This window comes from Engystomops pustulosus, chromosome 2 (assembly GCF_040894005.1).
Source record: "Engystomops pustulosus chromosome 2, aEngPut4.maternal, whole genome shotgun sequence".
Taxonomy (NCBI): Eukaryota; Metazoa; Chordata; class Amphibia; order Anura; family Leptodactylidae; genus Engystomops; species Engystomops pustulosus.
In genome coordinates this window covers 208,938,488-208,952,210 of record NC_092412.1, presented here as the reverse complement: position 1 = coordinate 208,952,210, position 13,723 = coordinate 208,938,488, and the positions used below count along the sequence as shown (strand labels likewise).

At 46.5% G+C, this 13,723-nt stretch overlaps 1 protein-coding gene across 12 annotated transcripts in view; it reads right to left on the bottom strand.

Annotated features, from left to right (window-relative positions):
* Positions 1 to 13,723, bottom strand: part of CDKL5 (cyclin dependent kinase like 5) — a 193,887-nt gene that overhangs the window by 178,211 nt on the left and 1,953 nt on the right. The gene's annotated exons all lie outside the window — the stretch shown is intronic.

Genomic DNA, 13,723 nt, shown 5'->3' with positions numbered 1-13,723 from the left:
AAAATGAACCACAGAGATGTTTACTGCAGCTAGAAGACAATAAAGACCTAAGATTATAAACTAACAGAGTAGTCACTTAGCCAATTAATGCGTTCACATGTAAAGGAAAAAGATGGATAATAATAAAAAGGACAATGGATCAACACTGATTTTCTAATTATGGTCAATAGATACAACAATTTAGGAACCTTCCCTCGAGCCCTTCCCGGTCCTTTCATTCAATGACACCATATTTAGCAATGGCCTGGGGTCCAGGGAGAGATGGGAAAATGGATCACATACTTAACCTACTCTGGCTCCTGGTTTTCCTATTTTTGTTTTTTGAGCCTGCATCCGGCCAGAAGTTCCAAAAGGAACCCACTTCATCCAATGCGTGGCCTCCTTAGGACTGCAAGATGTCACTTCTGTTTTACTGGTCTGAGTGGGCCACGCATTGGATAAAGCAGGACCTATTATCCCCCAGGACTGAGTTTTGGGTGCATGTCCAAAGAACATAAGTACTGGAAGAAGCGGGAGCAGGGTTCTCACTCATCCTGGTCCTTGTCCCCTTGAGGGTTTTTCAAATTCCTGGAAACCTCCCTTAATTTTAGAGTGTGAAAATCAAGACCAAATCACAGATTGCAAGCTCTTATGAGCAAGGTCTTCATTCCTATTGTTTTGTCTGTTATTGCTCTCCAGCACCTAACAAGAATAAACAGGTGCTACAATAGGCACCCTATTCCCAAAATGAATAACTAACGAAATAAAGAAATTTAATTACTTTATTTCCCTACATGGTTATAAAATCAGAGTCAATTTTGGCAATTCCAGGTTAACCCTTTAAAGGCTTATCACATGAACGTAGGAAATAGGCAGCCTAACTACATGATTAATGTTATGCACCTGACAGCGATGACTGAGGCTTAAGACAATGAACCCAATAATTACAGGAGTTGTGCACATACTTCTGACACCTTGCGTGTGTTTTTATCTCCCCCTTAGTGTATGCTGTAGGTTGTGTTAATGTTGTCTAGCAACCCTAAGCAGGTCACAGTAGTAAGGAACACAGGAGAAAAGCTATAATATTTCTGGAAACACATTTTAACCACTGCATTGACTGTTATGACAAGAACTACACAAGAGTAAAAATAAATGACAGAATTTCAAGAAGTTCTCGTGTTCCAGAATACTGAAACAAACATCCATTCATTTGACAGCACTGCCATCCGGCAAAACCATCAATGTATGTTTTCATAACTACACTCGTCGTTTCCCTTTACATACATCTTTCCATATAGAGAATGATTGTTACCTTCCATACGCTCCATCTGGACATGTGGTAGAGAATGTACTGTACACTTATAATTCATTATTTATAATTATTATTTGTCATCCCACTCACAACATTGGAGGGCAATAATGTGGACAAATGCTTCCATAAAGCCATTAGTTACAGAACAACATGTAAAGATAGTGTTGACAGATTTGGAATTGGAGCCAAAAAGCCATAAACAAAATGACTTGCGTCAAATACAGACGTAAGAAATGTAATCCATAATGTATGCCAAAACATACCAACACCTAATGAATGTGTTTTCAGAATGTAGAAAAGGTATTCTGTCAGAATAAATAAAGCTGATTGCAGGAAAGTAGGATCACAGCGATCAATCTTCTCATATAATACAGAGACATTAACTACAGCATGTCACGGGTGCTCCCGCGATCGCTGTCTCGGATCGCGGGCGCACCCGTGTTCCTGCTGCTGCCCCCGGTGCCGGGTCCCGCTCACCTTCCCTGGCTCCCGCGATGTCCTCCCTGGCTCCCGCAGCTCGGCGCGCGCGTCCCCGTCTCCTAGGGCGCGCGCGCGCCGTCACTCTTAGATTTAAAGGGCCAGCGCGCCAATAATGGGCGCTGGTCTGCTATAAGTTTCTGCCCCTTCCTGTGACCCTTGCCGGATCTTTGTGCCTCATAGCCTTAGAGAAAGCTTCCAAGCGAGTATTCCTGCGTTCCTGTGTTCCCCTGCATTCCTGCGTTCCTGTGTGTCTCCGCTCCCAAGTCCTGTGTTTCCCGTGTTCCTCTGTGTTGCTGTGTTCCTGTGCCTGTGTTCCCGTCCCCTTCTGCCTGGACCTCCTGTTGCTGACCCCGGACTTGGACCTGACGTTGCATCTCTGCCGCCTGCCCTGACCCTGTGCCTGGACCTGTCTACGAGATTGTCATCCGCTAAGGTACCTCGACCTCGGCTGCCACCGTGGGCTAGTCACACCTGGGAACGACCTAGTGGTATCCTGCCGCAGCAAGTCCAACCCGCTTTGCGGCGGGCTCTGGTGAATACCAGGTGCCGCTAGGCTCCGGTTCCGGGTGTTGGCTAGTTACATCTCCCGCGGTGGTCCAGAGGATCCACTGATCCTGACAGTAAGATCCGGCCATGGATCCCGCCGAGGTTCCGCTTCCTACTCGTCCCAACTTTGCCGCCATTGTGGTCCAGCAATCCCGGGAGATTGCCGCTCAGCGTGAACAGCTGGATCAAGTCACCACCATGCTGCAACAGCTGCTAGCCACCCAGCAACAACAACAGGCTCCTGTGCCCGCTCCAGCGACCCCTGCCGTTCCGGTCTGTCCTCCTGCCGCTGAACCCCGACTTCGGCTGTCTATGCCCAGCAAGTTTGACGGAGACCCCAAGGATTGCCGGGGCTTTATAACTCAGTGCTCTCTGCAAATAGAGCTCATGCCTTCGCAATTTGTCTCGGAGCGGTCTAAGGTGGCATTCTTCGTCAGTCTCCTCTCCGGGAAAGCTCTGGCCTGGGCTACCCCTCTTTGGGATAGAGGCGACCCAGTCACGACTACTCTCACGGCTTTTCTGGCAGAATTCCGGGCCGTATTTGAGGAACCTGCACGGGCCTCTTCTGCCGAGACTGCTTTACTGAACCTGCGCCAAGGCAGCTCGTCTGTGGGAGAGTATGCGGTTCAGTTCCGCACCCTGGCCTCTGAACTTGCCTGGAACGATGCAGCCCTCATCGCTACCTTTAAGAAGGGACTCTCTGCGCAGGTTAAGGACGCTCTGGCTGCTCGGGACCTGCCGTCAACTCTGAGTGGTCTTATCACTCTGGCCACTCGGATTGATGTTCGGTTCAAGGAACGCGCCGAGGAACTCCGCACCGAGCACCCTCTAGCCCGGGTAAGACGTTTTCCTCGCCTGGCTCCTGCCTTTCAAAGACCTCTCCAGCCTTCGCCTGAATTGTCTGCTGAGGAACCTATGCAGGTGGACAGAATTCGTCTCTCGCTACAGGAGCGTTCAAGACGACGACAGGAGAACCTCTGTCTGTACTGTGCCAGCCCAGAGCACTTCATCAGTTCCTGTCCTGTCTGTCCTCAACGTCCGGGAAACGCCAGCACCTAGGCTTCTTGGGAGAAGCGTCCCTAGGTGTAAGTACAGCTTCTCCACGTCTGACTCTTCCCGTGCTCCTCAGCGCTGGCACCGGTACCCAGATCCAGGTTTCTGCCTTCCTGGATTCAGGCTCTACAGCGAACTTTGTGGATGCAGCCTTGGTCTCTCAGCATCACTTCCCGGTGGTTCGTCTCGAGAAGCCATTGTCCATTGCCTCGGTCAATGGTCAGATTCTCTCCGTGCCCATCTGGTTTCGCACGGAGCCCCTGCTTCTGCAAGTTGGTGCCCTACATCAAGAGAGACTTTCTTTTTTTGTGCTGCCCCAAAGCACATCTGCTCTACTGCTGGGCCTCCCCTGGCTGCAGCTTCATGCCCCTGTTCTGGACTGGTCTTCTGGAGAGATTCTCCGTTGGGGTCCGGATTGTTCCTCACATTGCATGCGGGTTCTTCATCCACTGCCTGTCAGGACTTCTACGTTGTCTCACAAATCCCTGCAGAGACTTCCCGATCCATATATGGACTTCGCAGATGTGTTTTCCAAGAGACAAGCTGAGACACTACCTCCACATCGTTCCTATGATTGCCCTGTGGATCTCCTTCCGGGTGCTACTCTTCCCAGAGGTAGGGTCTATCCGCTTTCTGTTCCTGAGATGGCTGCTATGTCTGAATACATCAAGGAGAATCTTAAGAGGGGTTTCATACGCAAGTCCTCCTCTCCGGCTGGTGCAGGATTCTTCTTTGTCACCAAGAAAGACGGCTCCTTACGTCCCTGTATAGACTATCGTGGGCTTAATAAGATCACGGTTAAAAACCGATACCCCTTGCCGTTGATCACAGAACTCTTTGATCGCCTGCGCGGCGCCAAGGTGTTCTCCAAACTGGATCTTCGGGGTGCTTACAATCTCATCCGGATCCGCAAAGGTGACGAGTGGAAGACGGCGTTTAATACCCGGGATGGGCATTTTGAATATTTGGTAATGCCCTTTGGACTGTGTAATGCCCCTGCTGTCTTTCAAGAATTTGTTAATGACATTTTCCGGGACCTCCTCTATACATGTGTCGTGGTCTACCTGGATGACATCCTGGTGTACTCTCCGGACCTTGAATCCCACCAGAGACACGTACGCCAAGTTCTGGATCGACTTCGTGCCAACCATCTCTACGCCAAACTGGAGAAATGCCAGTTTCACCAGCACAGTCTTCCATTTCTTGGTTATATAATTTCCGACAAAGGCCTCCAGATGGATCCCGCAAAACTGTCTGCAGTTCTTCAGTGGCCTCGCCCAGAGGGCCTCCGAGCCATACAGAGGTTCCTGGGGTTTGCAAATTATTATCGACAGTTTATTCCCCATTTTTCCACTGTGGTGTCTCCCATCGTGGCCCTCACTAAGAAGGGTGCCAATCCACGTTCCTGGTCTCCTACAGCTGAAGAGGCCTTCTCCAAGTTAAAGTCCGCTTTTGCCTCTGCTCCAGTACTCTCTAGGCCTGATACCGACAAACCTTTCTTTCTTGAGGTGGATGCGTCCTCCGTGGGAGCTGGAGCGGTCCTCACCCAAAAAGGGCCCAGGGGCCGAACTTCCACTTGCGGCTTCTTTTCAAAAACATTTTCCCCAGCTGAAAGAAATTATTCGATTGGTGACCGAGAGCTCTTGGCCATTAAACTTGCTCTGGAGGAATGGCGGTATCTTCTGGAGGGTGCTCTTCACCCTGTATGTGTGTACACTGACCACAAGAACTTGTTATACCTCCAGTCAGCCCAGCGCCTGAATCCCAGGCAAGCCCGGTGGTCATTGTTCTTTTCCCGTTTCAACCTGCTAATTCATTTTCGTCCTGCTGACAAGAACGTCAAGGCTGATGCTCTATCCCGTGCCTCTGATGTGACTGGAGAGGAACCAGCTCCTCGGCATATAATCTCTCCGGACCAGCTTGTTGTTGCAGCTCCTGTTGATCTTCGGCAGCTACCTCCTGGCAAGACATATGTTAGACCTGCTCTTCGGAAGAGGATTTTGTCTTGGGGACATTCTTCCCGTGTGGCTGGGCACCCTGGGGTGCAACGCACCGTGGCCCTCATCTCCCGCTACTACTGGTGGCCTGACTTGGTCAAAGATGTTCGGGAGTTTGTGGGATCCTGCTCCTCCTGTGCCCGCAACAAAGCCTCTCGTCTCAAGCCAGCTGGACTGTTATTACCGTTACCGATACCCAGTCGCCCGTGGTCCCACGTGGCAATGGATTTTATCACTGATCTGCCTGTCTCCTCGGGCTGTACTGTCATCTGGGTGGTGACGGACCGGTTTTCGAAGATGTCACATTTTGTTCCTCTTCCAGGTCTTCCGTCTTCTCCACAGCTTGCCAGCCTTTTCTTCAGACATATCTTCCGGCTGCATGGTCTTCCGCTGCACATCGTGTCCGATCGTGGAGTCCAGTTTGTGTCAAAATTCTGGCGTTCCTTGTGTAACCAACTGCAGGTCAACCTTGACTTTTCTTCTGCCTACCACCCTCAGTCTAATGGTCAAGTGGAGAGGGTGAACCAGACTTTGGGCTGCTATCTCCGTCACTTCGTCTCAGCCCGTCAGGACAACTGGGCTGACCTCCTACCCTGGGCTGAGTTCTCATATAATTCCCTGGACTCTGGGTCTACTGGCTTGTCTCCATTCTTCGTGGTCTATGGACGTATTCCTCGCCCTCCTCTTCCGCTGTCTACTCCCTCTGATGTCCCTGCGGTCGAGGATCTGCTGTTGGACCTCAACTCTATTTGGAACCAGACCCGCCAGTCTCTTCTGCGAGCTACAGACCGTATCAAGACCCAGGCTGATAAGAGGCGTCGGGCTCCTCCTGTCTTTTCTCCTGGTGAAAAAGTATGGTTATCTTCCAGATACGTCCGACTCAAGATACCTAGCTACAAGCTCGGCCCCCGGTTCCTTGGTCCTTTCGAGGTAATCAAGCGCATCAATCAAGTGGCCTACAAACTCCGCCTTCCTCCTTCTATGCGCATTCCGAACTCCTTCCATGTCTCCCTCCTGAAACCTGTCATCCTGAACCGTTTCTCCCAACAATCACCTCCTCCTGCTCCTGAGGCGGATTCCCCAGACGTCTATGAGGTTAAGGAAGTTCTGGACATGAAGTTCGTGAGGGGTAAGCGGTTCTTTCTTGTAGACTGGAGGGGGTTCGGGCCTGAGGAGAGATCCTGGGAGCCCGAAGAGAACATTTTGGATCGGACTCTCCTCCAGAGGTTTATTGGCCGCAAGAAGAAGAGGGGGAGGCCGAAGGGGGGGGGTACTGTCACGGGTGCTCCCGCGATCGCTGTCTCGGATCGCGGGCGCACCCGTGTTCCTGCTGCTGCCCCCGGTCCCGGGTCCCGCTCACCTTCCCTGGCTCCCGCGATGTCCTCCCTGGCTCCCGCAGCTCGGCACGCGCGTCCCCGTCTCCTAGGGCGCGCGCGCGCCGTCACTCTTAGATTTAAAGGGCCAGCGCGCCAATAATGGGCGCTGGTCTGCTATAAGTTTCTGCCCCTTCCTGTGACCCTTGCCGGATCTTTGTGCCTCATAGCCTTAGAGAAAGCTTCCAAGCGAGTATTCCTGCGTTCCTGTGTTCCCCTGCATTCCTGCGTTCCTGTGTGTCTCCGCTCCCAAGTCCTGTGTTTCCCGTGTTCCTCTGTGTTGCTGTGTTCCTGTGCCTGTGTTCCCGTCCCCTTCTGCCTGGACCTCCTGTTGCTGACCCCGGACTTGGACCTGACGTTGCATCTCTGCCGCCTGCCCTGACCCTGTGCCTGGACCTGTCTACGAGATTGTCATCCGCTAAGGTACCTCGACCTCGGCTGCCACCGTGGGCTAGTCACACCTGGGAACGACCTAGTGGTATCCTGCCGCAGCAAGTCCAACCCGCTTTGCGGCGGGCTCTGGTGAATACCAGGTGCCGCTAGGCTCCGGTTCCGGGTGTTGGCTAGTTACATCTCCCGCGGTGGTCCAGAGGATCCACTGATCCTGACACAGCAACACATGTTTCTAAATCCTACATAATGGCCCACAAAGTGCAGTTCGCCTGTCGGGGTTCATGAATTGTGGGGCATGTTTATCATGAATCTGGTGAAACCTGCACTGGTCCCACTTTTTTTGGTGCAACACAAGTTTATCGGACACTGCATGACAAATGTGGCGCACAGTCGTACTGAGAAGTGGAACGCCCCTTTCAGTGCATAAACTTGAGTTGCGTGGGGAATAGCGCAGCTGTACGCATACGTGGCGCGGATACTTTAAACACATACATGTTCAAGCAATTTGCACTGAAAAGAACATGCAAAGTCAGACAGAAAACTGGCGCAGGGGCTTTAGTAAATGTGCGCCAATGAATAGAAAAATTGGATGCAGGAGATGTGGATTCCATCACTCATAGTTTATTAAGTGCTACAAAGTTTTCTTTTCATGGTAATGTGACACTTGGTGGCTTCATTTCTATTAACTTCTACCTACTCTACTATATAGCAACTCCCTGAAGCCTCCCACTCAACACACCGCACACAGCTTACATTTTTAAAATGCTTCCCATGTAGGAGAGACCTCATCAAGCATGGAGACATAATGGTGGAGATTTATCAGTCTGTTTATGAAAGAATTCTGTCGTAATCTGCACACAAAAAACTTATCTTGGGTTTAAGATTTAAACACTTATGCACTTAGCAAAAAGCCTATACACTGAAAAAGATCTGCTAATGCGCCAAAATTATGGCACGACTAAATTAAGTTTACTAAGAGGAGGTGCAAAGTACCAATAGACGTTTATTAATTTTTTTTAAAGTGTCGATTCGGTCGATTTGGGTGCTATTTATCATTATAGTGTTCACGGCTGGGAATAATCTTTTTTTTTTTATATTTTTATAGAACAGGAATTTGGGGAAGTGGTGATATCTAACATGTGTATGATGTTTATTTTTTATTTTTATACGTGCTTTATATTATTAAAATATGTGTTTTGTATGTGTTTTTATTATTATTTCAGACCCCTAAGGTTATTTAAACCTAGGGGGGTCTGATCGTTAAAGAAGTATATTGTAATTTTACTGCTGATCTGTAATAGCCAGTTAATACTGCAGAATTAACTTTTTTGAACTACAGTCAGCTACTAATCTGTAGATCATGATCATCAGGTTGCTGACCTTTCATCAGTTTAAACAGAAACCTATTGCAACCTTGCAAAGCTACAGCAGACATGAGATTCTGATATTTTTACCATGAGTTATAACTGTTAATAATAGTATTCCTACTTAAAACCACATATGTGGTATTTCAAAAGCACAGAAGCAGCAATACTAGCAATGCCATATAATACCTATGCAAAAAACATCACTGAATTTAGCAGCTTCTAAGCCATATGATTGATATCAGATCAGTAGGACATTTTTTCAAAACCATGAAGGAATTTCAGGGACTAAGCAGCATTCCTTCAAGCACGTGATCACCCATGCACAAAATAACAAAAAAAAATTTGAAAGATGAGAAAGAGGATGAAAAGAATACAATTACTGTATATCTACTAGGGAAATTCTTTTACCACTGGCCGATGAATTCAGCGCTGTACAATTTAGGAGCCAGGATGCCATAAGCAGGTGCCAGGACACATAAAATGTCACACTTCAAGGAAACTGGAAATATTTCATCCACTATTCACTTCTTATAACTATTCCATGGAGAAAATGTAAAGCAGAAAGAAATAAAATGGATTTGTTGCTGTAGCCGGTTTACTCGTAAGCTATAGGAGGACAAAAGGTCTTTGGCTGTCACATTAGGTAGCAGTGAGATGTGTAACAAGATCTGACTGCGACCTGGAGCAACAGGTAATGAGTGTCACAACAACAGCATCTCAGCAACTAAAGGAGTAGATCAATCTCCCTGCCATATAGGAGAACTATATTATTCAGCAATACCTTCTCTGTCTTTACAAAAGGTCTTCATTCTAGAAAGAAAGGAAAATGGAATATCTACGTATCAATACATCTATGTCTACCAGTATCTACAAATCCTGCTAAGCAGATTGAAGGATGTGGGTGAATAGTCACTGGTTACTTAAAGGGGTTTCCCAAGAGGCAGAAAACTAAGGGGGTTGCCTAAATATAGAATGGCTACTTGCAGGGGCGTATCTTAAAGTGGTGCAGAGGTTGCGGTCGCACAAGGGCCCAAGAGGTTTAGGGGGCCCTTATGGTGTCACTTTCCTATATGAGAAGACTATTACTATAAACCATACATTATAGTCTGGGGCCTGGCACAGACTTTGCACTGGGGCCCATCAGCTTCTAGTTACGCCACTGGCAACTTGACCTGGCTGAGGGCTCCTGGTTCCAGCCTGGCTTTTCATTTCATCACGTGGACCAGAAATGATAAGGATGTTGCTCATGTGATAACTGAGCCATTCACTAGCCTCAGATGTGCCATTTGAGGCTATTGGTGTCCCTCTGGAGGGCTGATTTATTGTGCTGTTCTTCATTTTCATACCTGCTGGTCCAGGATATAATATTAATATTTCTTGTGCATCACTCTGCTATCCATGCCATCTGGTGGCTGGTGTAGATTCCAGATATTGCCTGGGCGAGGTTTTAGTAAATCTGGTTTGCCAAGGCCTGCGTTGATCCCCAACCCACCCAATTTTTGACATTGCCCAGCAGAGTACAAAAGCCCCAATGTCACAGTGTGGCCCTAATGTGTGCACCTTTTTACATAGATTTTGGCACACAAAGAAAGGACAATGAAATATTTGGCAAAGCAAACTACACATTTACACACTCCCAGGGTGGTCAGTGAAGAATCAATACTGATGACAAAAACAATTGGTCCTAAACAACAAAACCTGATTTCATAGATTTCAGGCCTAGTTTTTACACCTTTATGACAAGGCTGAGTTCACAAATTGTTGTCATATTCGGGTTGCGAGGAAGCAAAATACTCCATATAACCCTTATGTGTGAATGTACATCAATACTTTTATGTGTAATTTCCATTATAATCTATGGAGGTAAAGAGCAGCTATAATGTTGTAAGATCACCCAGAAATGCCATCATAAAGCAATTTTATAAAATTGAGGATAAAAAGTGACTGAATAGGCTGGTTTTGAAGAAATGCAATCAAGATTGACATCCGTGACTCACTTTCTGCGTCCTGATCACGGAAAGCTACAAGACCTGATGGGAGATGTAGTTTACGGTTGAATCACAGCTATGAATACATAGTCAGCTGACCTTATTTGGTGATTTCCACATACACAAATTGGTTGTCATAGAAGTCTAGGGTCGACATCTACAAAGAGTTTGTATGTTCGTTCTGTTTTTGAGTGGGTTTCCTCTGGGTCCTCTGGTTTCCTCCCACACTCCAAAAACATACTGGTAGGTTGATTAGATTGTGAGCCCCATTGGGGACAGGGACCAATTTGGCAAACTCTGTGTAGCACCGTGTAATCTGTGTGTGCTATATAAATAAAGTTATTATTAAGTCTAGGGTAAACTTTTCTTTCTACCAGTGACAAAGATAACAACTAATTGCTGCCTATAAATGACAAAGATTCACATTCACAGTGTGCGCCAGTGTCCACAGTAGAATATTTGTCCTTAGACATGGCGGTTCTATTTACAGGGGCCGCCATCTTACCTGAGCTCTAGGTAATGATAGTGGTTTTTACATGGGTGTTAGCCTCTATTGTAATGTGATATAAATGAGGCATAAAAAAAACTCTACAGAATTAACAAGTGTCAATATAAAGTGACCACGATGATAATTACAAAACTTTTTACCAAATATATAGCGATGTAAAAAAATTTAATCAAACACAAATTCCTAAAGATATGTTAAACATAAATTTGCTTGAAAACAAAAAAATTGATTTTCCTGTAATTCCCTGGCTGTAAACCAACATAACACACCGGTAAAGCTGTTGGCAGCATGAGATAGTGAGGCAGCCGGCGGCATATGGGCACCGCCATCTTCTCTGCGATCATTGATTCCTGTGACATCATCGGGGAGCAACAATCTGTCACCGTGACAGCCCAGGATCTTCATAATCACCGGACTTGCCATTTCTGGAGATCTGTTCAAAAATATACTGTAGTATGGCAACATATTGTAAGATCGATCAGACAACCTCGGGTTAAAGTACCCTAGAGGTTCTAAGAAATAGTAAACTAAAAAAAAATGAAACAAAGCCAATCAAATCAGCCCCCTTTCCCTAGAACTGATCTAAAAAAAAAAAACAACAAAGATCATAAGGATTTTAATAAAACCTATATAAATTTGGTATCCTTGTAAGCGTACAGGCACAAAGAATAAAGGGCAGGTGTCATTTGGAGCGCACAATAAAAGTCATAATAGCAGAGCCTACAAGACAGAGCGCATAAAGTTTTTTTTGTCAAGTTTACTACATTTAGAATTTTTTCCCGCTTAAGTATCTTTGGTTTATCATGGTTGGTTTTTTGCAGTAGATTTCCTTTAAAGTTTAGGTTCCAATTCCTCATTACGGTGAGCTTTTTTGTATCTTACCCTCATGACAGATTTTATTTCACCCCTTTTTTTTAATTCAAAACAGGGACCTGCAAATACAGACCTTGGATAGAACTAAAAAGGTCACATCATTCAGAAAGATTTTTGGATTTTACTCAGTTCTGCTTAGACTTGAAAGGCCTTTTAAAGAGGACCTGTAACCCAATTTATCGGCTCGATCAAACGCCCCAGTGTTAGAGTGATAACGTTACCGGAAACCGCTATCTAACACTGTGGCGGGGTACAGTGTAATTGTCGGCAAAGCTGTCTGACGTATTCATGAGGGGGCGGGGTTGGGGCGTGGCTAGGGGCGGTGACTGTCGCCTAGCGCGCGGCAGTCACCACTGGCCTATGGAGCGAGCGGGGCGGTCCGGGGAAGAGGCAGCGCATCGGACCGCCCCCTCATGAATACGTCGGACAGCTTTGCGAGCTGTCCGATGATTACATCCGGTAACGCTATCACTCTAACACTGCGGCGTTTGTTCAAGCACTAGGAGCTGCTTACTTTAGTAAGCAGCTCCTGGTGCCGAAAATTGACGTGACAGGTCCTCTTTAACTATCATAGTATATAAGGCTGGAAGGAGACGCAAATCCATCAAGTCCAACCTTTAAGAATTAAATAAATGTTTTATCCCCATAACCCGTGATATTTTTTCTCTCCAGAAAGGCATCCAGGCCTCTCTTGAACATGTACATAGAGTCGGCCATAACAACCTCCTGCGGCAGAGAGTTCCATAGTCTCACTGCTCTTACAGTAAAGAACCTTTGTCTATGTTGATGGTAAAATCGCCTCTCCTCTAGGCGTAGAGGATGCCCCCTTGTCCTGGTCACAGGCCTAGGTATAAAAAGATCTTTGGAGAGATCCTTGTACTGTCCGTTCAGGTATTTGTACATTGTAATGAGGTCTTTTTTCTAAACTGAATAATCCCAAATTTTGTAATCTGTCATTGTATTCTAATCCCCCCCATTCCCCTAATAATCCTGGTTGCTCTCCTCTGCACCCGTTCCAGCTCTACTATATCCTTTTTATACACTGGTGCCCAAAACTGTACACAATATTCCATGTGTGGTCTGACCAGCGATTTGTATAAGGGCAAAACTATGTCTTTATCATGAGAATCTATTCCTCTCTTGATACATCCCATAATTTTATTTGCTTTAGCAGCAGCCGCCTGGCTCTGGTCACTAAAATTAAGTTTACCATCCACTAATACCCCCAAGTCCTTTTCAGCTTCAGTTTTACTAAGTAATTGACCGTTTAGAACATAATTATACTTTTTGTTTCCATGGCCCAAGTGCATAACTTTACATTTATCTACATTAAACCTCATCAACCATTTCTCTGCCCATCCCTCAAGCTTCCACAAATCCTTCTGTAATGCTAAACTATCGACCTCAGTATTTATTACTTTACACAGCTTAGTATCATCTGCAAATATTGAAACTTGACTGTGTAAACCCACTACAAGGTCATTAATAAAAATATTAAAAAGAAGTGGCCCCAATACTGACCCCTGTGGCACTCCACTGGTAACATCAACCCAATCTGAGAATGTGCCATCAATGACGACCCTCTGTTTTCTATCACTAAGCCAATTACTTACCCAAATACACAGATTTTCTCCTATTCCCAGCAGTCTCATTTTATATACCAACCTTTTTACCTACTAACACTCTGCAGTACAGGTTATAAGTTCTAATCACTGGGGTCCAACCGCTGGGATCCCACATAATGATTAGACAGGGATCCATCTGAATGATGCGTTGTTGACCAGGATCAATTCACTGACTGCTCGCAGACTGACAGAGATGGACAAGTTTTGCTCTGCAGGTTCCAAGAAAGTA